The sequence below is a fragment of the Microcaecilia unicolor genome, chromosome 1 (assembly GCF_901765095.1).
Source record: "Microcaecilia unicolor chromosome 1, aMicUni1.1, whole genome shotgun sequence".
In the NCBI taxonomy this organism is placed as follows: Eukaryota; Metazoa; Chordata; class Amphibia; order Gymnophiona; family Siphonopidae; genus Microcaecilia; species Microcaecilia unicolor.
In genome coordinates, this window is record NC_044031.1 from 289415889 (window position 1) to 289436540 (window position 20652).

The window sequence follows — 20652 nt, forward strand, 5'->3', positions numbered from 1 at the left end:
ATGAAGAGCCGAAGCATGCAGTTTTGAAGGGGGTACTTTGTGGGTGTGTTTTTGGCAGGACCAAAAAACACACATTTTTTCAGATTTTGCAACAACAATACATAAGTACTTAAAAGAAAACTACATGTCGGCACTAGAAGCTGCTCTCAGGGAGGTACAAGTGTGAGCAAACTGCTTGTTTGGACCTGGAATTTGTGCCAGTAGTTTTCTGCATGGTTCTTTAATTTGTTTAATATTGTATGTTGATATTGTTTATTGAAAACCGCTTTAGATTTTACCGTGTTAAGCAGTATATAAAGTTAATAAATCAAATCAAATCAGAGCAATTGTGCTTGCATCTCTGGTTTTTAAAACCACCTGAGAAATTGAAAAAAAAATTAATGGCCTGGTATTCATAAAGAGTTATGCATTATATGGGAGAGATTCTATCTATGGTGCCTAAAAATTATTAAACATATTCTATATTCAGTGTCTTCATCGTTGCCAGAGAATGTGGTAAAGGCGGTTAGATTAGCGGAGTTTAAAAAAGGTTTGGACGACTTCCTAAAGGAAAGTCCATCGACCATTATTAAATTGGACTTGGGGAAAATCCACTATTTCTGGGATAAGCAGTATAAAATGTTTTGTACTTTTTTGGGATCTTGCCAGGTATTTGTAACCTGGATTTGCCACTGTTGGAAACAGGATGCTGGTCTGTCCCAGTATGGGAATACTTATGTACTTACGAACCCTTCTTCATGGGCGCTATTTCCTGTATATTGGAGGGAATGTGAAACAACCTCATTTTAATCCTTTTCCTGCATTTGCATGCAATTAGCGTTGATTGCTGGTAAGCTCTTGTTTACCACGGTAAGGACATTTTGAACATATTGCTCTGGCAAATGCAAGCTCTAGTCTGGCATTAATGGCCTCTAGCACCTGCGTTTGCTTGTGAGCATCAGGGCCTCAGTAATCAATTAGGCATTCTTTAGTTCTTCTTCTCAATTCACTCAAATACATAGAAAACCAGATACTTGTCACTTAAACTGAAGTGAGCTCTAAAATGGATTACCAAAGTTATTGACATCTGACTCAGTTTACCTTCCTTAGGCTGATGCAACCCTTGACTTGCAAAATCTCATGCTGTTATGTTCTGAAAGAGAATAATTTTCTCAGTTATTTACAAAAGGCTCATTCCTCATGAGGCCTTTTATAAAATACATGTAAGACATGCCACTTAGCTTAATCCATATGTTGAACACCAATATATGAAGGAAGCTATTAGGGCTAAAAGAAACGCCTTCAAAAAATGGAAGAAGGAACCGTCTGAAAATAACAAGAAACAGCATAAGGAGTGTCAAAGCAAATGCAAGGCGCAGATTAAGAAGGCCAAGAGGGAGTATGAAAAAAAGATAGCATTAGAGGCAAAAAAACATAGTAAAAATTTTTTTCGGTATATTAAAAGCAGGAAGCCGGCAAAAGAATCGGTTGGGCCGCTGAATGACCGAGGGGTAAAAAGGGCGATCAAGGAAGACAAAGACGTAGCGGAGAGACTGAATGAATTCTTTGCTTCGGTCTTCACCGAGGAAGATTTGGGTGGGATACCGGTGTCGGAAATGGTATTTCAAGCGGAAGAGTCGGAGAAACTTACTGACTTCACGGTAAACCTGGAGGACGTAATGGGGCAGTTCGGCAAACTGAAGAGTAGCAAATCTCCTGGACCGGATGGTATTCATCCTAGAGTACTGATAGAATTGAAAAACGAGCTTGCGGAGCTACTGCTAGTGATATGCAACTTATCCTTAAAATCGAGCGTGGTACCGGAAGATTGGAGGGTGGCCAATGTAACGCCCATTTTTAAAAAAGGCTCCAGGGGAGATCTGGGAAATTATAGACCGATGAGTCTGACGTCGGTGCCGGGGAAAATGGTAGAGGCTATTATCAAAAACAAAATTACAGAGCACATCCGAGGACATGGATTACTGAGACCAAGTCAGCATGGCTTTTGTGTGGGGAAATCTTGCCTGACGAATTTACTTCAATTCTTTGAAGGAGTGAACAAACATGTGGACAAAGGGGAGTCGGTTGATATTGTGTATCTGGATTTTCAAAAGGCGTTTGACAAGGTACCGCATGAAAGGCTACAGAGGAAATTGGAGGGTCATGGGATAGGAGGAAATGTCCTATTGTGGATTAAAAACTGGTTGAAGGATAGGAAACAGAGAGTGGGGTTAAATGGGCAGTATTCACAATGGAGAAGGGTAGTTAGTGGGGTTCCTCAGGGGTCCATGCTAGGACCGCTGCTTTTTAATATATTTATAAATGATTTAGAGATGGGAGTAACTAGCGAGGTAATTAAATTTGCTGATGACACAAAGTTATTCAAAGTCGTTAAATCGCGACAGGATTGTGAAAAATTACAAGAGGACCTTACGAGACTGGGAGACTGGGCGGCTAAATGGCAGATGATGTTTAATGTGAGCAAGTGTAAGGTGATGCATGTGGGAAAAAAGAACCCGAATTATAGCTACGTCATGCAAGGTTCCACGTTAGCAGTTACGGACCAAGAAAGGGATCTGGGTGTCGTCGTTGATAACACACTGAAACCTTCTGCTCAGTGTGCTGCTGCGGCTAAGAAAGCGAATAGAATGTTGGGTATTATCAGGAAAGGTATGGAAAACAGGTGTGAGGATGTTATAATGCCGTTGTATCGCTCCATGGTGCGACCGCACCTTGAGTATTGTGTTCAATTCTGGTCGCCACATCTCAAGAAAGATATAGTAGAATTGGAAAAGGTGCAGCGAAGGGCGACTAAAATGATAGCGGGGATGGGACGACTTCCCTATGAAGAAGGACTAAGGAGGCTAGGGCTATATAGCTTGGAGAAGAGATGGCTGAGGGGAGACATGATAGAGGTATATAAAATAATGAGTGGAGTGGAACAGGTGGATGTGAAGCGTCTGTTCACGCTTTCCAAAAATACTAGGACTAGGGGGCATGCGATGAAACTACAGTGTAGTAAATTTAAAACAAATCGGAGAAAATGTTTCTTCACCCAACGTGTAATTAAACTCTGGAATTCGTTGCCCGAGAAAGTGGTGAAGGCGGTTAGCTTAGCAGAGTTTAAAAAGGGGTTGGACGGTTTCCTAAAGGACAAGTCCATAAACCGCTACTAAACGGACTTGGAAAACTCCAAAATTCCAGGAATAACATGTACAGAATGTTTGTACGTTTGGGAAGCTTGCCAGGTGCCCTTGGCCTGGATTGGCCGCTGTCATGGACAGGATGCTGGGCTCGATGGACCCTTGGTCTTTTCCCCAGTATGGCATTACTTATGTACTTATGTACTTATATATATACTGTAGATAGTTATTTATTTATTTATTTTATTGCATTTGTATCCCACATTTTCCCACCTATTTGCAGGCTCAATGTGGCTTACATAGTTTTGTAACACAGTTAATCCTGGATGTCAGGTACAATTATTATTGTGCAGAGATTAATTAGGGAAGAGAGTAGAGAGAAGAGGGAAGGAATTTATTAGGTATAGTAGAAGAAGGACTTTCAGAAGTGGATTAGTGAGGTTCTGGGTTTTCATTGTAGGCTTTGTTGAAGAAATATGTCTTGAGGGATTTGCGAAAGATAGTTATTTTGTTGATTGTTTTCAGGTCTCTAGGTAGTGCGTTCCATAACTTTGTGCTCGTGTAAGAGAAGGTGGTAGCATGCATCTGCTTGTATTTTAGTCCTTTGCAGCTGGGAAAGTGTAGGTTAATATATGGATTGACTGATTATTGTGCTGATGACATCCACTTAGTTTAAATCTGCTAATCAGCTGCTAAACGGATAATTCATGGTGCCATCTTTCCTCCTTCCCTAATCTGGCCCACAATTATATGGATGGCATTAGCACCATTTAACTAATTCAACAATCCAATACTATCCGTCTATCCCCAGATTCTACGTAGCGCACCTAGAGATTGGTGCCGAAATCAGCCTGGATTCTATAACATTATGTGTAATTTAACAAGTTTAACAAGCTAATGAACACTGATAACAGCACTTAACAAGAAATAATGAGCATTAATTGACACTGATTAGAATTTAGGTGCACAACTTGTTAATCATATTCTGCACCAAACTTCTAACACATGCAGGTAAAAAAGGGCTTGGTATGGGTGGGGAAATGGGTGCTTCATGGGTGTTCTGAAATTTGTGCACCTAGTTATGGAATATGGCCCAGTGCGCCTAAATCCCATGACGCTCCAATTTCCTCTGGAGTCTAATTTGTCAAACGCCTTCTGAAAATACAGATATACAATGTCAACTGGCTCACCTTTATCCACATGTTTGTTCACCCCTTCAAAGAAATGTAGTAGATTGGAGAGGTCTCATTAATCCATGCTTTTGAATATGTTCTGTAATTTTGCTCTTTATAATAGTCTCTATCATTTTGCCCGGCACTGACGTCAGACTCACCAGTCTATAATTTCCCAGATCCCTCTGGAACCTTTTTTAAAAATCAACGTTACATTGGCCACCCTCCAATCTTCCAGCGCCACACTCGATTTTAAGGATAAATTACATAATACTAACAATAGCTCCGCAAGTTCATTTTTCAGTTCTATCAGTACTCTGGGATGAATACCATCCGGTCCAGGAGATCTGCTACTCTTCAGTTTGTAGAACTGCCCCATTTCATCCTCCAGGTTTATAGAGAATTCATTCAGTTTCTCCAACTCATCAGCTTCGAATATCATTTCTGGCACTGGTATCTCACCCAATTCTTCCTCAGTGAAGACCGAAACAAAGAATTAATTTAATCTCTCCACTACGGCTTTGTGTTCCTTGATCGAACCTTTTACCCCTCGGTCATCTAGCGGTCCAACCGATTCTTTTGCCAGCGTCCTGCTTTTAATATACCTAAAAAAAGTTTTACTATGTATTTTTGCCTCCAAAGCAACCTTTGTTTTGAAGTCCCTCTTAGCCTTCCTTATCAAGTTCCTCTTAGCCTTCCCTACTGCACAAAACTGTATGCCAGCTTGGAGCATGCATTACTCACATCCAGCAAGGTGACAAGGCCAAGGTCCCCTTCCTTCCTGTGTAGGCGCATGTCAGGCACAGAAGAGGTGGTTTATGAGGATTTGGAAGGAGTTTCAGCCAGTGTGCTGTGGGTACATGAAGGCAACCGTGCTATGGTAATGTAAGGGGGCCAGGGGGAGGTCAATGCGAGAGGAGGGAGGACATGCAGGATGCTGTAATCTCCAGCTCACATTCCACTGCTCTTCGCTCTCGGGCCAGTTCTCTGCCGATGCTCTCCCCCCCCCCCCCCCCCCCCCCCCCGCCGTTGGACTGGGCATGAGTATAAGAACTTTGCTTAAGTGCAGCCCTTGTGCACATGCCCCTGGCACAATCCTGATGCTTAACTTCCTAATGCTTCACACTAGCAGCGTGCATATCATTTCCACACTATTAGTGTCAAACATTAGGGAGTATTTTTTTTTTTTTTTTTAGATTTCTTCATGTTTAAAGTGACACTCTTATGACAAAATCCACCACTGAGAGACAGATATTGAAAGTAGATATTTCAGTGTGAAGGATTTTCTGCCAGTTTATACATGGGTTTTGAAGAGCACCAGTTTTAAGATGAAATTAAGTTAGTAGATAAGAGTTAAAGATGGGGGGAGGGGTGCAGGAGTTTGTTAGATTTTTTTTTTTTGCCTCCTTCATATTTTTATTAAGGTTTTCAAGCATAACACAAAACAAAAATTAAAAAACCAAAAGTAACAATAATCCATGGCAAAGAAAGAAACAAAAATGAAAAGACAGAACAAGATACCATGACAATACCCATAGCAAAACAGCAATTATACAATTATCAGGTAGTGCTATTAGGAGTCCGACAAAATGAATCTAAACGAGCCCAGGTCTTCAAGACAGATTGAACACAACGGTGCTTATGGGCTAGAATAGTTTCATATTTCCTAATCACACACACGTTACTCCACCATTCATTATAATTGAGATGTACATTATTTTTCCAGTTTGAAACAATTAAGTGTAAAGCAACAGCTAACAAAATATTAAACAATTTCTTATCGGATTCTAAGAGAGAGAGGTTAGGAGAAGAGGCCCTTAAAAGCACAACATCATAAGAGATCACGGTTGACGCAGGCAACTGAAAAATAAGGTGCAACTTAGCCCAAATGAGTCGCCAGTATGCTCTTACATTCTTACAGTAAAAAACCATATGGGAAAGGGATCCATCTGATTCTTGACAGGACCAGCATTTGTAATCAAGACTCTTAGTAATCCTGGCCACTCTAGCAGGTGTCCAATAGGCCCTGTGAAAAAGAAAATAGGAGGATTGGGAAATTGCTGCTGATTTAGTTGGACGCATTGAATGGACCCAAAAGGTGTACCAGTCAAAATCAGATGCATCAAGACTGAGATCCCTTTCCCAAGACAGCTGTAATGGAGCAACAGCGTCAACACATGAATCCTGAAGTTTTTTTATAAAGGACAGATGCTTTCTTCTTACCAGTTACAATACTGAGACAGAGGGCAACAAAATCTGAAGGAGTAGTGAGCAGAGAATTAGAGACCTGAAAGGTCGAGAGAAAGGTAGAGATATCCTTCCACTCGGGAGAGGCCAGCAAAGAAACATCATATAGTGCAGCCAAAGCATCCGGTGACAACAACGTACCTGCAATATAAAGGTGAGATAACAGCCATATACCTTTACGAGACCATTCAGCTTTTTGGGACTGCAGGAGAACAGACTGCAAGCTAGAGTTATACCAGAGGGAGACATCCTCCACGGAGGCAGCGCTAACCCCAAGACCAGCCCTAAACGTACGGATATTAGAGGCAGAGGCCTTCAACATCCGCAAGTGTTTGGTATATGGATACAAATCTGCAGAGGGTAAAAGATATAAGGGGCAAGGGCGCACCAAGGCAGCCTCAAAAATCAGCCACCTAGGCGTCAGATGAGAGAATTCCCTTTGGAACCACATTAAAGACTGTGATAGACGAAAAGCCACGTGATAATTTTTAAAATCAGGGACATTAAGACCTCCCAAATGAGTTGGCATCTTGAGTTTCTTGAGTGCAATGCGAGGTGGTTTTTGTCTCTAAAGAAACTTAAGTAACAAGGAGTCTATCTTGGCATAGAATGAATTTGGAAAAGGGAAGGGAGTCATACTAAATATATAATTCAACTTCGGAGCCAGAACCATCTTGATAGCCCCAATCCGTCCCCACCACGTCAAATAAAGCGGAGACCATAAACCCAGGAGTGAAGTGGTTAAATTCAAAATTTGATTCTGAATAAGAGACATGGTCTGATCCACCAATCTGGAATACCAAACTCCCAAATATTTAAGTTTAGAAGGTTCCCAGGCAAATGGATATCGAGATATCTTAGATCTATACACCAGGGAATTCAACGGCATGATGGCTGATTTAGACCAATTTATTTTATAGCCAGACAGAGAGGAGAAGGAATTGATTACATCCAAAATAATTGGCAGGGAATTTGGGAGGTATAGAGTAAAATATCATCAGCATAAATAGAAAGTTTGAATACCTCTCCTCCCACAGACACCCCAGAGATATTGGAATGAGCCCGGATAGCCAGAGCCAACGGCTCTAAGGCAATATTAAAAAGGAGAGGAGACAATGGACAGCCTTGTTTAGTACCCCGCCGGAGAGGAAAACGTTGAGAATTAGTACCATTCACTGAGATTGAAGCCATCGGATCAGTATAGAAGACTTTGACCATTTTAATAAAAGATGGACCAAAATTAAACCAAGCCAGAGTGTGAAACAAGTAATCCCATTCAATTCTGTCAAAGGCTTTCTCAGCGTCAGGGAGTATTTTCAGCACTGTTTTGTACAGTGCCAGAGTTTTGAGCATCGGGGCCTGAGAAAGGAATGCTTTTTCCTTCAGGTGCTATTGCCCCAGAAAAGCATCCACTGGAACACTGTAGCCAATGAATATTCCATATTTCACATTAGGTGGACATTGTTTTTAGAAGAATAGAAGCTTTTGAAACTACAGAGCCTAATTTTCTAACAGGTTGCTTAGGTTGGCAGAAAAAAATGGGTGTCCATTTTAAACCTATTTTATAGAGACACTTAGGAACCCCAGAAAAGCTATATAAATCATTCCTAAAATGAAGCTAAAGACAATTCACCTGCTCAGGAACAAGTGCAAACGTTTGCATGTAAAGCATGTATATTAATCTGTGCATACTTTACATCCAAACATTTGAACATAAATTATTTATTTATTTATTTACGGTTCATTTCTACCCCACATTTTCCCACAAATGCAGACACAATGTGTCTTCCATGAATTACAAAAGTTAAAAGATACAACACATGAATTTAACAGTAGAATAAGGATAAAACGTTAGCAGCAATTAGGATGGCTAAACAGCAGAATTACTAATGGAATACACTTGTTCAAAAAGGTATGTTTTCAGCAGCTTCTTGAAAAGAAGGTGGTCAGCTTGCGATTTTAGGTACAGGAGAAGAGCGTTCCAAGTCTTCGGGCTGGAGTAGTGGAAAGTAGAGGCAAAAAGAAGCTTGTATTTAACACCCCTGCAAGATGGATAATGTAGTTGTAAAAAGATGCGTGCTGTTGTGATGGCATTTCTAGGTGGGAGATCTATTAGAGGAATCATATATTCCGGAGCTAAGCCGTAAATTATTTTATGTGTCAGAGTGCAGATCTTGAATGCGATTCGTTCTCTCACAGGTAGCCAGTGTAGATTGAAACGTAGGGGCTGCGCAGAAACCAAGCGCGGTTTGCCCAAGATGAGTCTTGCAGCAGTATTCTGGGCAGTCTGGAATTTCCTCTGAGACTTCACCCAGGACTAACTCCTGCACATGCCTATACCCAAGCTGAATAAAAGTACACATGTTCTTGTCATCTGGGATACTTTTGTGTGAGGGGGAGGGTTCATTTTATAACCAGCATTCTATACATACATGGAGAGGCATTTTCAATATGTCATTCAAAGGGCGAAATAAATGTTTATCGGAAAACGTTTAAAAACTGAAGTCTATAATAGAAGAAAAAATTAACCCCCAAATATTTAAAATCGTTTAACCAGCCAGGAATGGCTCCTGGCCAGTTAAATGGCACTTAACCAGCTCTTCAGCAATATTCAGTGGGAGATCGCCGGCTATCTCCCACTGAATATTGCCAGTTAACTGCTTAGCGGATTACTGGTTATATCCCACAATATAACTGGATATCTGCTAATATTCAGTGTATCACCGGCTAAATTTGGCAGCCAAATTATAACACGAAACTAGCAGGAATATCTCTGACTAGATTAAATTTAACTGGCCAGTGCTGAATATTGGCTTGGCCAGTTAAATGAGGTCACTGGAAATGGCCCGGCATTGAGTATCTAGGATGACTGTCGACTGTGGGAGTTAGCTGGGCTCCCTCCCATGGTCTGAATATCAGGCCCTAAATGTGTCCAATATTCGAAAATACACTAAAGAAACAATTTGAAAGACAATGTGCATATATTCCTCTGCAGGTGAAGGAACATTCCTCAGTGCTCCCAACAATGGTATTGTGCAGGGAGCCAAATTTTTCTGTGTAGGAAACAGAGCTCCTGGTTCTCCTGTGCCTCAGGATGCTGTCACATACTTAGAGCTGACAATCTGGAAAGCTGAGCAGATAAAAGAGCACAGAAGTGCTCCTTTGGAATTTAATTTCTTTAATTGGACAATGACTGAGAAGGTAAGCCATATATATTTTGTTTTGCTTCATATCTTGGGCAGAAGAATCTTTGGAGTCCTTTTACTAAGCTGCGGGGGGGAAAGGCCCTGCGGTAGCAGCGGGGGCCATTTTTCCCACGTGCCAGGGCCCTTTTTACTGAAGTGGGTAAAAAGCCCCCCCCCCCCAAACAACCACACGGTAAGATAACTCTTACTGCGTGGCTATGCGGCAGGGCGGGGTGCACCCATTCAGGTAGCGGTAAGGACTCCTGCGGCAGTGCACGGCAACACCCAATTACTACTGAGTTACTGCTGTGTTAGAAATAACATTTAAAAATTTCTGGAGTGCCGGAAATGGTGCACGCTCGATCTGGAACTACTGCCAGCGACTCCATTGGACCAGCATTACTTCCGATTTAGCATATGATAAGCCCGCATTGGGCTTACCGCCACTAAGACCCCCTTTATGCTTAAACTGTGTAACTAGAGTTTGTGATAGTTTAGGGTTTTGGAATGAGAAATGAAAAGAAAACGTTAACTGGATTGTTTTTCTTTTTCTGTGGAATGAACTGTGGAAAAGTGAGGTTTTTCTTTAAGCTCCTAAAGTGGAAAGCCCCTGCTTATTACAATATCTCTATATATTCCAATTACTGGTGCGATGAAATTACATATAAAATAGCATTTCCTAATTGATGAGATGTATATAGGATCATAATGGACAACAATTTATTGAAATCCCAGAAAGCACCAAGGGGTCCTTCTACTAAGCCATGTAGGTGCCTACGCGCACCCAACACAAGGCCAAAATAGATTTACCGCCCGGCTACCGCGTGGCTCTTGCAGTAATTTCATTTTTGGCGCGCGTCCGAATTTCATATGAGTCTGTTGGGGGCATGTTTTGGGTGGGACATGGGTGGCACCAAAAAATAAACATTTTTCTGCAGTGTCGGAACAAAACGAAACGTCTAGGGCTAAAATTAAAACCTTTTGGGATACACCTGTTTCATTTATGAATAAGTGACCAAACGATGCCCTAAATGACCCAATGACCACTGATGGGATTAAAGTATAACCCCCTACTCCCCCAGTGGTCACAGAGCCCTTCCCACCCCCCTTATGATATCATAATGACAGTATATACCAGACTCTATGACAGCATCAGATACGATGGCTATTCTTATTAGAGCAGCAAGCAGGTCCCAGAAGTAGCCTAGTGGTCAATGCAGTGGACTGTAGAGAAGGGGACCCAGGCCCATATCCCACTCTAACTGGTACACTTGTGATGGAACATGTGAGCCCTCCAAAAGTCACTGAATACCTACTGTGCCTAAGCTTGAGGGCTATTGTAGTGATGTAAGGTAGGTTTTTCTCTGATCCTGAAGGGCTCACCATATAATATAAGGGGGTTATGGTGAAATGTGTACCAGGAAACTTTCAAGTGTCCGGTGCAGTGCCTCCTAGACTGCCCCACTCTTCTGCTGGGATGTTTGTTTGGCCAGTCTACTAAGAATGATGACCCCTGGACTTCCAATGGCTGGTTTTTGGTTGTTTTCTCTTGGATTTTTTTTGTTGCTGTATTTTTTCAAAAATGGTCCCAAAAGAAAAAACACAACGGGCAGAGACCAGTGTGTTTGCTGTCTGCCAACAGCATTAAACCCGGATATTCAATGCCGGGCTATATCCAGTGACTGGCATTGAATATATGGCTTTATTTTGGTTGCTAAAAAGTTAACTGGCTTTGCCAATATTCAGCATTATCAGTTAACTTTTTAGCGGTCAAAGATAAGTCTGTTATTTAAGTGGTCTATTTTGACCACTCAACATAGCCAGTTTTGCACTGAATATCCTTCTCTAACCAACTGTGTCACATGATATAGCCAGTTAGTAGCCAGTTGCTAACCAGGCTATTCACCAGGAGATAACTGGTTATCTCCCACTGAATATCCACGGTTAGGCGCTTAAATGCTATTTAACCAATCAAGAACCATTCCTGACATGTTAACTAGTTTTGAATATTGGGGAGAATTGAGCACAAAATGTCTAGAAAAAGGTAATTTTTGAATCAAAAAGAAAGACATGTTTTAGATTTGAAAATGGCTATGTTCGCCCCTCAACTTTTGGATATTTTTAACAAAATGTACAAAATTAGAAAAACACCTTTTTTTTTTAAATTTCGAAAATACTGTTTTGTGATTTGGACTTTTTTTTTTGGTCCACTTTCGAGAAAAACAAAAACAAAAAAAAAATGTCCAAGTGCAAAACTCACAAAATCAAGCCATTGGGATATAGGAGCAGCCAGCACATTTTTAGTAGACTGGTCCCCCTGACATCCCAAGACAGCAATAGGGCACCCTAGGGGGCACTGCAGTGGATGTCATAAAATGTTCCCAGGTACACATCTGACCATTGCTCCCTTACCTTGTCTGCTGAGCCCCCCAAAACCCACTGCCTCCAACTGTACACCATTACCATAGCACTTACGGGTGAAGGAGGCACCTATATGTGGGTACAGTGGGTTTCTGGTGAGTTTTGGAGAGCTCACAGTTTCCTCCACAAGTGTAACGGGTAGGGGGAGGTAGGAGCCTGGGTCCACCTGTCTGCAGTGCACTGCACCACTACTAGACTACTCCAGGGACCTGTATGCTATTCTAATGAACCTGAGTATAACATCTGAGGTTGGCAATGAGGCTGGCAAGTAATGTTTTTCGTCACATTTTTTGAGGTGGGAAGGGGTTAGTGACCACTGGGGGAATAAGAGGAGGTCATCCCTAATCCCTTCCAGTGGTCATCTGGTTATTTAGGACACCTTTTTGTGCCTTATTCATTATACAAACAGATCTAGCTCAAAACGTCTTAGTTTTAGTCCTGGACATTTTTGTTTTGTTCCATAATGGTTGAAAAACATCTAAGTCTAGGAACGCCCAAGTCCCACCCTGAACACGCTTCTGACATACCCTCTTGAGATTTGGACGTACTTCTGATGGACTTCATAGAAAAACGTCTAAAATAGGTTTTGAAAATAATGATGTGGACGTTTTTGTGATACAAACGTCCAAATGCTGCTTTATGCCAATTCTTTGACGTTTTTCTGTTTTGAAAATGAGCCCATTAGACTTCTAAAAAAGGTCAAAAAAAGGCCATCTGCTAAAAACACCCAAATGCTGATTTTCAAAAAGCAAAAAATAGGACATATTTCACTGCAGTTTGTCAAACTAGCAAGGGACGTATTGGAGGTGTGTTTTGGGAAGAACTAGGGTGGGCCCAAAATTGGGATGTCTTTCAGTGATAAACAGGAAGACAAGTCCAACTCAAAAAAGAATGACCTTTGTATTTAGACCTGTTTCAATCACATCCAAGTTACAAAAAAGTGGTCTGATTGACCAACTGATCACTGGAGGGATTAAGGCATGACCCCTTCATAATCCCCAGTTGATGCTGTCACCCCTTAAGAAGTTACTGAAAGGGGATACCAGGTGCTATGACAGCATCAGATATTATAGGAATACCCAACAGAGCAGCAATCAACTCTCAGGAATAGCCTAGTGGTCAGTGCAGTAGACTGTACAAAAGGGGACCCAGGTTCAAATCCCAAAATAACTAGTTATGTTTTGGTGGCAATTGTAAGCCCTTCAAATACAACAAAATACCTACTCTATCTACATATTGGAGACATTTGCAGGCTTGAATTTTATTGTAGTGGTGTACAGTTAGGTACAGTAGGTGTTTTTCTGTGCCTGGAGGGCTCACAATACATTTTCTTTTCTTAATTAATCTACACACAATACTAACCATACTTGATATAATGGAATAACTATGTTAACAATATTATGTAAGCCACTTTGAGCCTGCAAATAGGTGGGATAAGGTGGGATACAAATGCAATAAATAAATAAATAATAAAGGAGGTTTAAGGTGGAATTTGTACCTGGGTGCTGTTTTTTTTTAAAGTCCACATTACTGACCACTAGGCTGCCCCTCTGCTCTGCAGGGATGTCTGTGTGGCCATTTTTGTACAAATGATGCCAGACAGACATTTTTGTGTCTGTGTTTTTGGTGTTCATATTTTGGACATTTCAGTTTGGAAAAAAAGGTGTTCGTTTTGGATGTTTTCAGTGCAAAAATGTCCTTCTCACATATTTTCAAACAGGAAATCTCAATGTTTTTTCCAGATCAAAAATAGCTGTAAGATGGACAGGGCTTTTTTGGATATAATGAGCGGGACATCCCAATTATGACTTGGATGTTTTTCAAACACGCCCCTCTACGTATGTTGTGTCTTGTCCATGCCCTGTTTTAGGGGTCCTTTTTACTAAGTTGCGCTGAAAAATGGTCTGTGCTAGAGTAGGCATGTGTATTGGATGCATGCAGATCTATTTTCAGCGCCTGTAATAAAGGCCTTTTTTGGCTAAAAATGGACATGTGACAAAATAAAAATTGGTGCGTGTCCATTTTGGGTCTGAGACCTTACTGCCACCCATTGACTTAGCGGTAAGGTCTCAGGCATTAACCAGGAAGTAATCATCAGTGTGTGTCTTGCCTCACCAATCTGCTGCATTTCTTTGAAGGGGTAAACAAACGTGGACAAAGGTGAGCCGGTTGATATTGTGTATCTAGATTTTCAGAAGGCGTTTGATAAGGTCCCTCATGAAAGACTACAGAGGAAATTAGAGGGACACGGGATCGGAGGTAGTGTCTTACTGTGGATTAAAAACTGGTTGAAAGATAGGAAACAGAGAGTAGGACTAAAAGGTCAATATTCGCAATAGAGAAGGGTAGTTAGCGGGGTCCCTCATGGATCTGTGCTGGGACCTCTGCTTTTTAACATATTCATAAATGACCTAGAGATGGGGTAACTAGTGAGGTAATCAAATTTGCCGATGACACAAAATTATTCAAAGTAGTCAAATCGCGGGAAGATTGTGAAAAACTACAAGAGGACCTTACGAGACTGAAAGACTGGGCATCTAAATGGCAGATGACGTTTAATGTGAACAAGTTCAAATTGATGCATGTGGGAAAGAGGAACCCAAACTATAACTACGTCATGTAAGGTTCAGCGTTGGGAGTCACGGACCGAGAAACGGATTTAGGTGTAGTCTTTGATGATACGTTGAAAACTTCTGCTCAATGTGCTGCTGCGACTAGGAAAGCAATTAGAATGTTGGGTATCGTTAGGAAAGGGATGGAAAACAAAAATAAGGATATTATTCTGCCGTTGTATTGCTCCATGGTGCGACCGCACCTTGAGTATTGTGTTCAATTCTGGTCGCCGCACCTCAAAAAAGACATAGTGGAATTGGAAAAGGTGCAGAGAAGGGTGACAAAGATGATACTGGGGATGGGACGACTTCCCTATCAGGGTAGGCTGAAGAGGCTGGGGCTCTTCAGCTTGGAGAAAAGGCAGCTAAGGGGAGATATGATAAAGGTCTATAAGATAATGAGTGGAATGGAACAGGTCGATGTGGAGCATCTGTTTATGCTTTCCAAAAATACTAGGACTAGGGGGCATGCAATGATGTTGCAGTGTGGTAAATTTAAAACGAATCGGAGGAAAATTTTCTTCACTCAACGCGTAGTTAAACTCTGGAATTCGCTGCCGGAAGAGGTGGTTAAGGCGGGTAACTTAGCGGACTTCAAAAAAGGGTTGGCTGGCTTCCTGGAGGAAAAAACCATAGAATGTTATTGAATGGACGAGGGAATACAGTATTTCTAGGATGGGCGGGACAAATTGCTTGTTCTTTAGGCCGCTGTCGGTGACAGGGTGCTGGGCTCGATGGACCCTTGGTCTGTCCCAGCATGGCGATGCATATGTACTTATGCACATTGCCAATTACCACCCGGTTAGCATATCTGACATACATAAAAAATGGAATTACCATCTGGGCTACGCGGTAGCCGGGTGGTAGTTCCAAATTGGCATGCGTTGGACGCACGTAGGCTTCTACACGCGGCTTATTAATAGGGCCCCTAAATTTGTGCTTGTATCCATTACTTATAATTTTAAGTATTCTTAATACTGTAAACTGCTATGTGCACACATTATAGAAGTGTAGATCAAGCTGTTTAAAGCAAACAATAATAACAATTGCATTTGACAGATGAAGCTCCTTTACCCAGCTTTTCTTATCTTACTGGCGTACATGGAATGAGGTTGTAAGTTTGTGAAGTCATGACAGCAATATAAAGGCTGAAAATGTTATGCTGTCTAAGAGAAATATCTGTTGTTAGTGTTTTATTAATGTTGTCCCATCTTGAAGAATACAGCTGTGGATGAAGAAAAGAGAATAGCAATAGGAGAATGTATAGATCTTTGCTTACATTACAACAAATGTTGTTTTGGCATGCTAGCAGTCCCTTATGCTTGCGAAAGCATTGAAGGTTTGTTTTCGGACAAACAAGAATGTTTATTTTCTGTGTATGTGTGCTGGGATTTCTCAAATGATCTCTAAGGCGCTGGTGCAAATATAGGTTTGAAAAAGTAGCAAATAAGGTGGTGTTAGGATTCTTGGCAAGGGTAGATGCAGTTAGCTTCTTGCCTTGATGTGCACTGAAACCACCATCTTCATATGCTGGAGAACTAGCTGGAGCTATTGAAAAAGGAGGCCCCTAATTTTCCAAAGGATTGTCTTAAAAAACATAGCTACTCTCACCAGAAAATCCCTGTAAGGCAGAAGAGGTGTAAATGAACTAAGTTTTTCCTAATGTTCAAATTCTGAGTCAAGGTCACTGAAAGTTGGGTGCCCAAATTTGGGCACAGATCCTAGATCTGAAATGTTCTCCTACAGAAATGTAAGAAATAGATGTGTACATATTAAAAGCATGACAACCCCAAAAGTATATAACAAAGCACTGCTATTCCATGCTAATTCAATACTGAGGTGAACTTCTGCCAGTAATTTTGACGACAAATAACAATAAGCTCCTGAAAACATGCCATGAAATGTCCTAGAGAAATCTCTTCATTAAAAGTATTTGTATTTGTCAAACGTTTTGTAGATAGAATTATGAGTCACTTCATTTTTGGCCTGATATTCAGCTGTGACCGTCAGCTTTTGGTTTAGATACTGGCTGCTACAGGCAAGGTATACCTTGTAGAGGAGTGGCCTAGTGGTTAGAGCACTGGTCTTGCAATCCAGAGGTGGCCAGTTCAAATCCCATTGCTGCTCCTTGTGATCTTGGGCAAGTCACTTAACCCTCCATTGCCTCAGATTGTGAGCCCTCCTGGGACAGAGAAATATCCAGAGTACCTGAATGTAACTCAACTTGAGCTACTACTGAAAAAGGTGTGAGCAAAATCTTAAGTTAATAATAATACCTGGAGAGTCAGCAGCAATATCCAAGTAGTCACTGGTACTATTGACATGGCACAAGAGATGCACATACATGGGCATGCCAATGCCGACTCTAAGCTAGTATTCTATAATAGAATCTTGGCACCAAGATGCTATTATAGAATTGGCACTGAGGTGCCAATTAATAGAATTGCCCTTAATGTGATGAGAACTTGAAATTCTAAATGACTTACAGTAAGACAGAAATTCCTTTTCTAGATATTTAATAAAGAAAAAAGGATCATTGTTAAACCTACCATTTTCCAAAACCTACAGATAAAAATAAGTTGCACACTACCAAAGTTTTCATGTAAGGAGTCTTCAAGATTACCTACTTGTGAGACGGTTTCTAAGACTGAAAATACTTTGCACCACTTAAAATGAATTGAATCTTAAGCAGTAAATATGTATAATAGATTTAAAAAGAAAGGATATCCTAAAAGGTGTATTGATAAAGCTTATCACAGGGACAAGCACACAGGAAAATAATTTTTGTGGAACAAAAACATGAATACAAATTAATTTAAATTAGTGTGAGCTATTCAGTTCTTTGACCTTGTGTACAATATTGAAAGATTCTGAAGAGACATTTGCATGTGATATAGAATTTAGATTGTTTCAATGAGAAATCACTATTCATCGCACATACAAAGAGTCAGAATTTTAAGTCTATTCTATAAAGAAAAGGAAAAGTACAGTAGATGCTGAAAGAATAAGTTGGCATCCTGAGGAAAGGAAAATCACTTTGTGCTCCATATTAGCATTTCTTCTGTGCTTGTCTATGGGGATGTGGAAGGAAAAAGTGTACAGTCTTGCAGACCCTGTGGCTATGGTAAAGAACACCTACTTAAGTGGTGCCTCAGCTGGAATGAAATTACCTGATGGTGCTACTGGGGTGCAGTATGGAATGGCTGGCCACTTTGCAGGATATGTCTCAGGTGAAAGGATAGCACCAGCAGCTCCTGCCTTTACCTCCCTGGGTTTGGTTTGATCATCACTGCAGGAGCCATTAGGCATTAGAACAGTGACAGATGGGAACTGCCTCACCTTGGTTGAAAGACCTGATAAGCAGTGTGTAGATTGTTTTAAGTTGGTTGAGCTCACAGGAAACCTTGTGCTATTGTGCTCTTGTTTGTTTGGATGGCAGCAGATAAGTGACTTGTCTACTAATTCTATTGTAACAACTCCAATGATGATTAGTTGCTGCATTTTTGCTGACTGAACTCACAGCTGTTTCCTGTCACTCCTGCTTCCATAGCAGGAGCAGTTGCTGACGTCAGTAGGACGTGGCCATAGTAATCAGCCCACCTCTGAGGCGTCAGAATCCTCCCTGTGTTGTGAAATTTGAACTGAGCAATTTGGATTCACTTCTTTCTTGCATACTCTCTAGGGCTTTAAAATAGCTGCAGTTTTGCTGACTGAACTCACATCTGTTTCCTGTCACTCCTGCTTCCATAGTGGGAGCGGTTGCTGACATCAGCACGAAGTGGCCTTAGTAACCAGCCCACCTCTGAGAATCATGCCTCAGGCATTGCACCGAAGGGGTGTACCTAAGGGGCACGTCCCTTAGTGTGTCCTATTAGTGCGTCCTTTCATGCGGCACTTTGTCAGCGTTTGGAGGCCTCACATCATTGCTATTTCTATATATTCTCACCTTTTAGGTCTGTTATCATTATTCTAATTGAATAATAATTACAACTTGTCTATTATCATTACAGCTGACTTTGGTTCAGGATCTAAAATGAGAAGAAATCTTACAGGTCCATGACTCTAATCTGAACTTCAAGTGTGATTGCAGAACTCATGATCTGTTGTGACATTCATGCAGCAGAAAGAGGAACGGGCGTAGGTGGAAAAACAGAGTAACATCGTTTAGCAACATGGTGGTCACAGACGTTTTGGTGAAAAATAGAACAAGATAACTCCTTAGGAAGATGACGCAAATCTTCCAGGAACAGCTAGTCTATTATTAACTTTTCCAGTAAATACTAATTAACTCCTTACCATAGCCAATCAGTGTTAACTATGACATTAACATATATCCAATAAGGTGTGAATATGTCAGATTACTTGTATCCTAAATGGACATATAAAAGTGATTGTACTTCCTACTTCAATGGGAGAGAGACGGTCACAGCCAGTACCTTTGTGCAAGCAAGGCTACTCTCTCTCATGAGAAACCAATCAATTGTATCTGCATTGGCAAGTAATCTTATTGCTTTCTCATAAGTAGCCTTGAGTCTTTTATATCTGCAAATTGGCTTTAGCTGGTAATTTGGGGTGAGGGTGGAAAAAGACCCTAAATAAAACATTAGAGACTCAGACACAGAGAACCATGTAGCTGTGGTACTGTACTCCCATAAGCAATTGATTGTACATATATTTGGAGAATAGTAAATAAAAGTATCTGATTTCCTATATATTCTTTGGAGTCTCAGATATAGCAGTACTTTTGTATAGCAATGTTCCATACTTCTAGTGAGATATTACTGATCTGCTAATTGTACAAATACTTGATAAGAAATAAGGTATCTAATAAAAAACAAACTGCTGCAGCCTTGGGTGATTTATTTCTTCCTAGGTATTGGTGGGTGGACCACTATATTGGGAGGGATAAATGCACCCTAAAAAAATACAAACTGCCGGTTTTTATTTTGTTTTTATTATGCTTATCACATATTTGCTTTCACATAGATGTTGAGTGCTTGTTTCAAAGTATTCCTTAAAGAATGCTGAGTCTTGCTGTATTGTTTAATTTATTTTCTCATTCTATCTAGACACTTCATTCTACTAATGGGTTTGATTCCTATTTTGCTATCCTAGTGACGTAGTCTATGAGATATTACTATCCTTATTGGTTACCAACTTATCACCAAAGGAATCCCTCTGGTTTTGCTTTTAGCTATTTGAATCACAATGATCCAAACATTGTGCCTTCTATGAAACATCATACTAACAATGGCTCCAAAACCTTTTGTAATAAACGCCACTTGATTAAAGTCCCACTGTTGAGCAACTTTACTTGTTTTTATTTTTCTGTGCCTGTAGGTTATGTCAACGCTTGATCAGTTGTTAACAAAGCTGTAATTATTAAAGATCAGATAACTGATGCTCAATTTGATTTTGTTATAATCTCTAAAACTTGTCTATATTCAAAAGATGATTCTATTATTCTAGATGTATGCCCACCCAGTTATTCTGTTCTTCATTTCCCTAGAGCTAAAAAAAAGGGGGGGGGAGGTGGTTTAGCTATCATCTATAAATCTTTATTTGAGGTAAAAAACGATCTTTGAATGTCAATCTTCTAATCTGGAAATTGCTACTTGTTCTGTACCTTGTGATTCTTTATTTAAACCTATCTGCCTTCTAATGTTATGTCGTCCTCCTAATTGTTGGAACTTAGTTGAGGCTGATCTTACCAAATTCATCTCCAATGCATGTATTAATAATGATAATATCATTATGGTTGGAGGTGTTAATTTATATCTTGAAAACATTACCTACCAATACACCAAGAACTTCCTAGAATTCCTTAATGTTTGGCAATTCTCGCTTTTCAACAGAATGTCCTCTCATGTTAAAGGTCATCAATTAGATATAT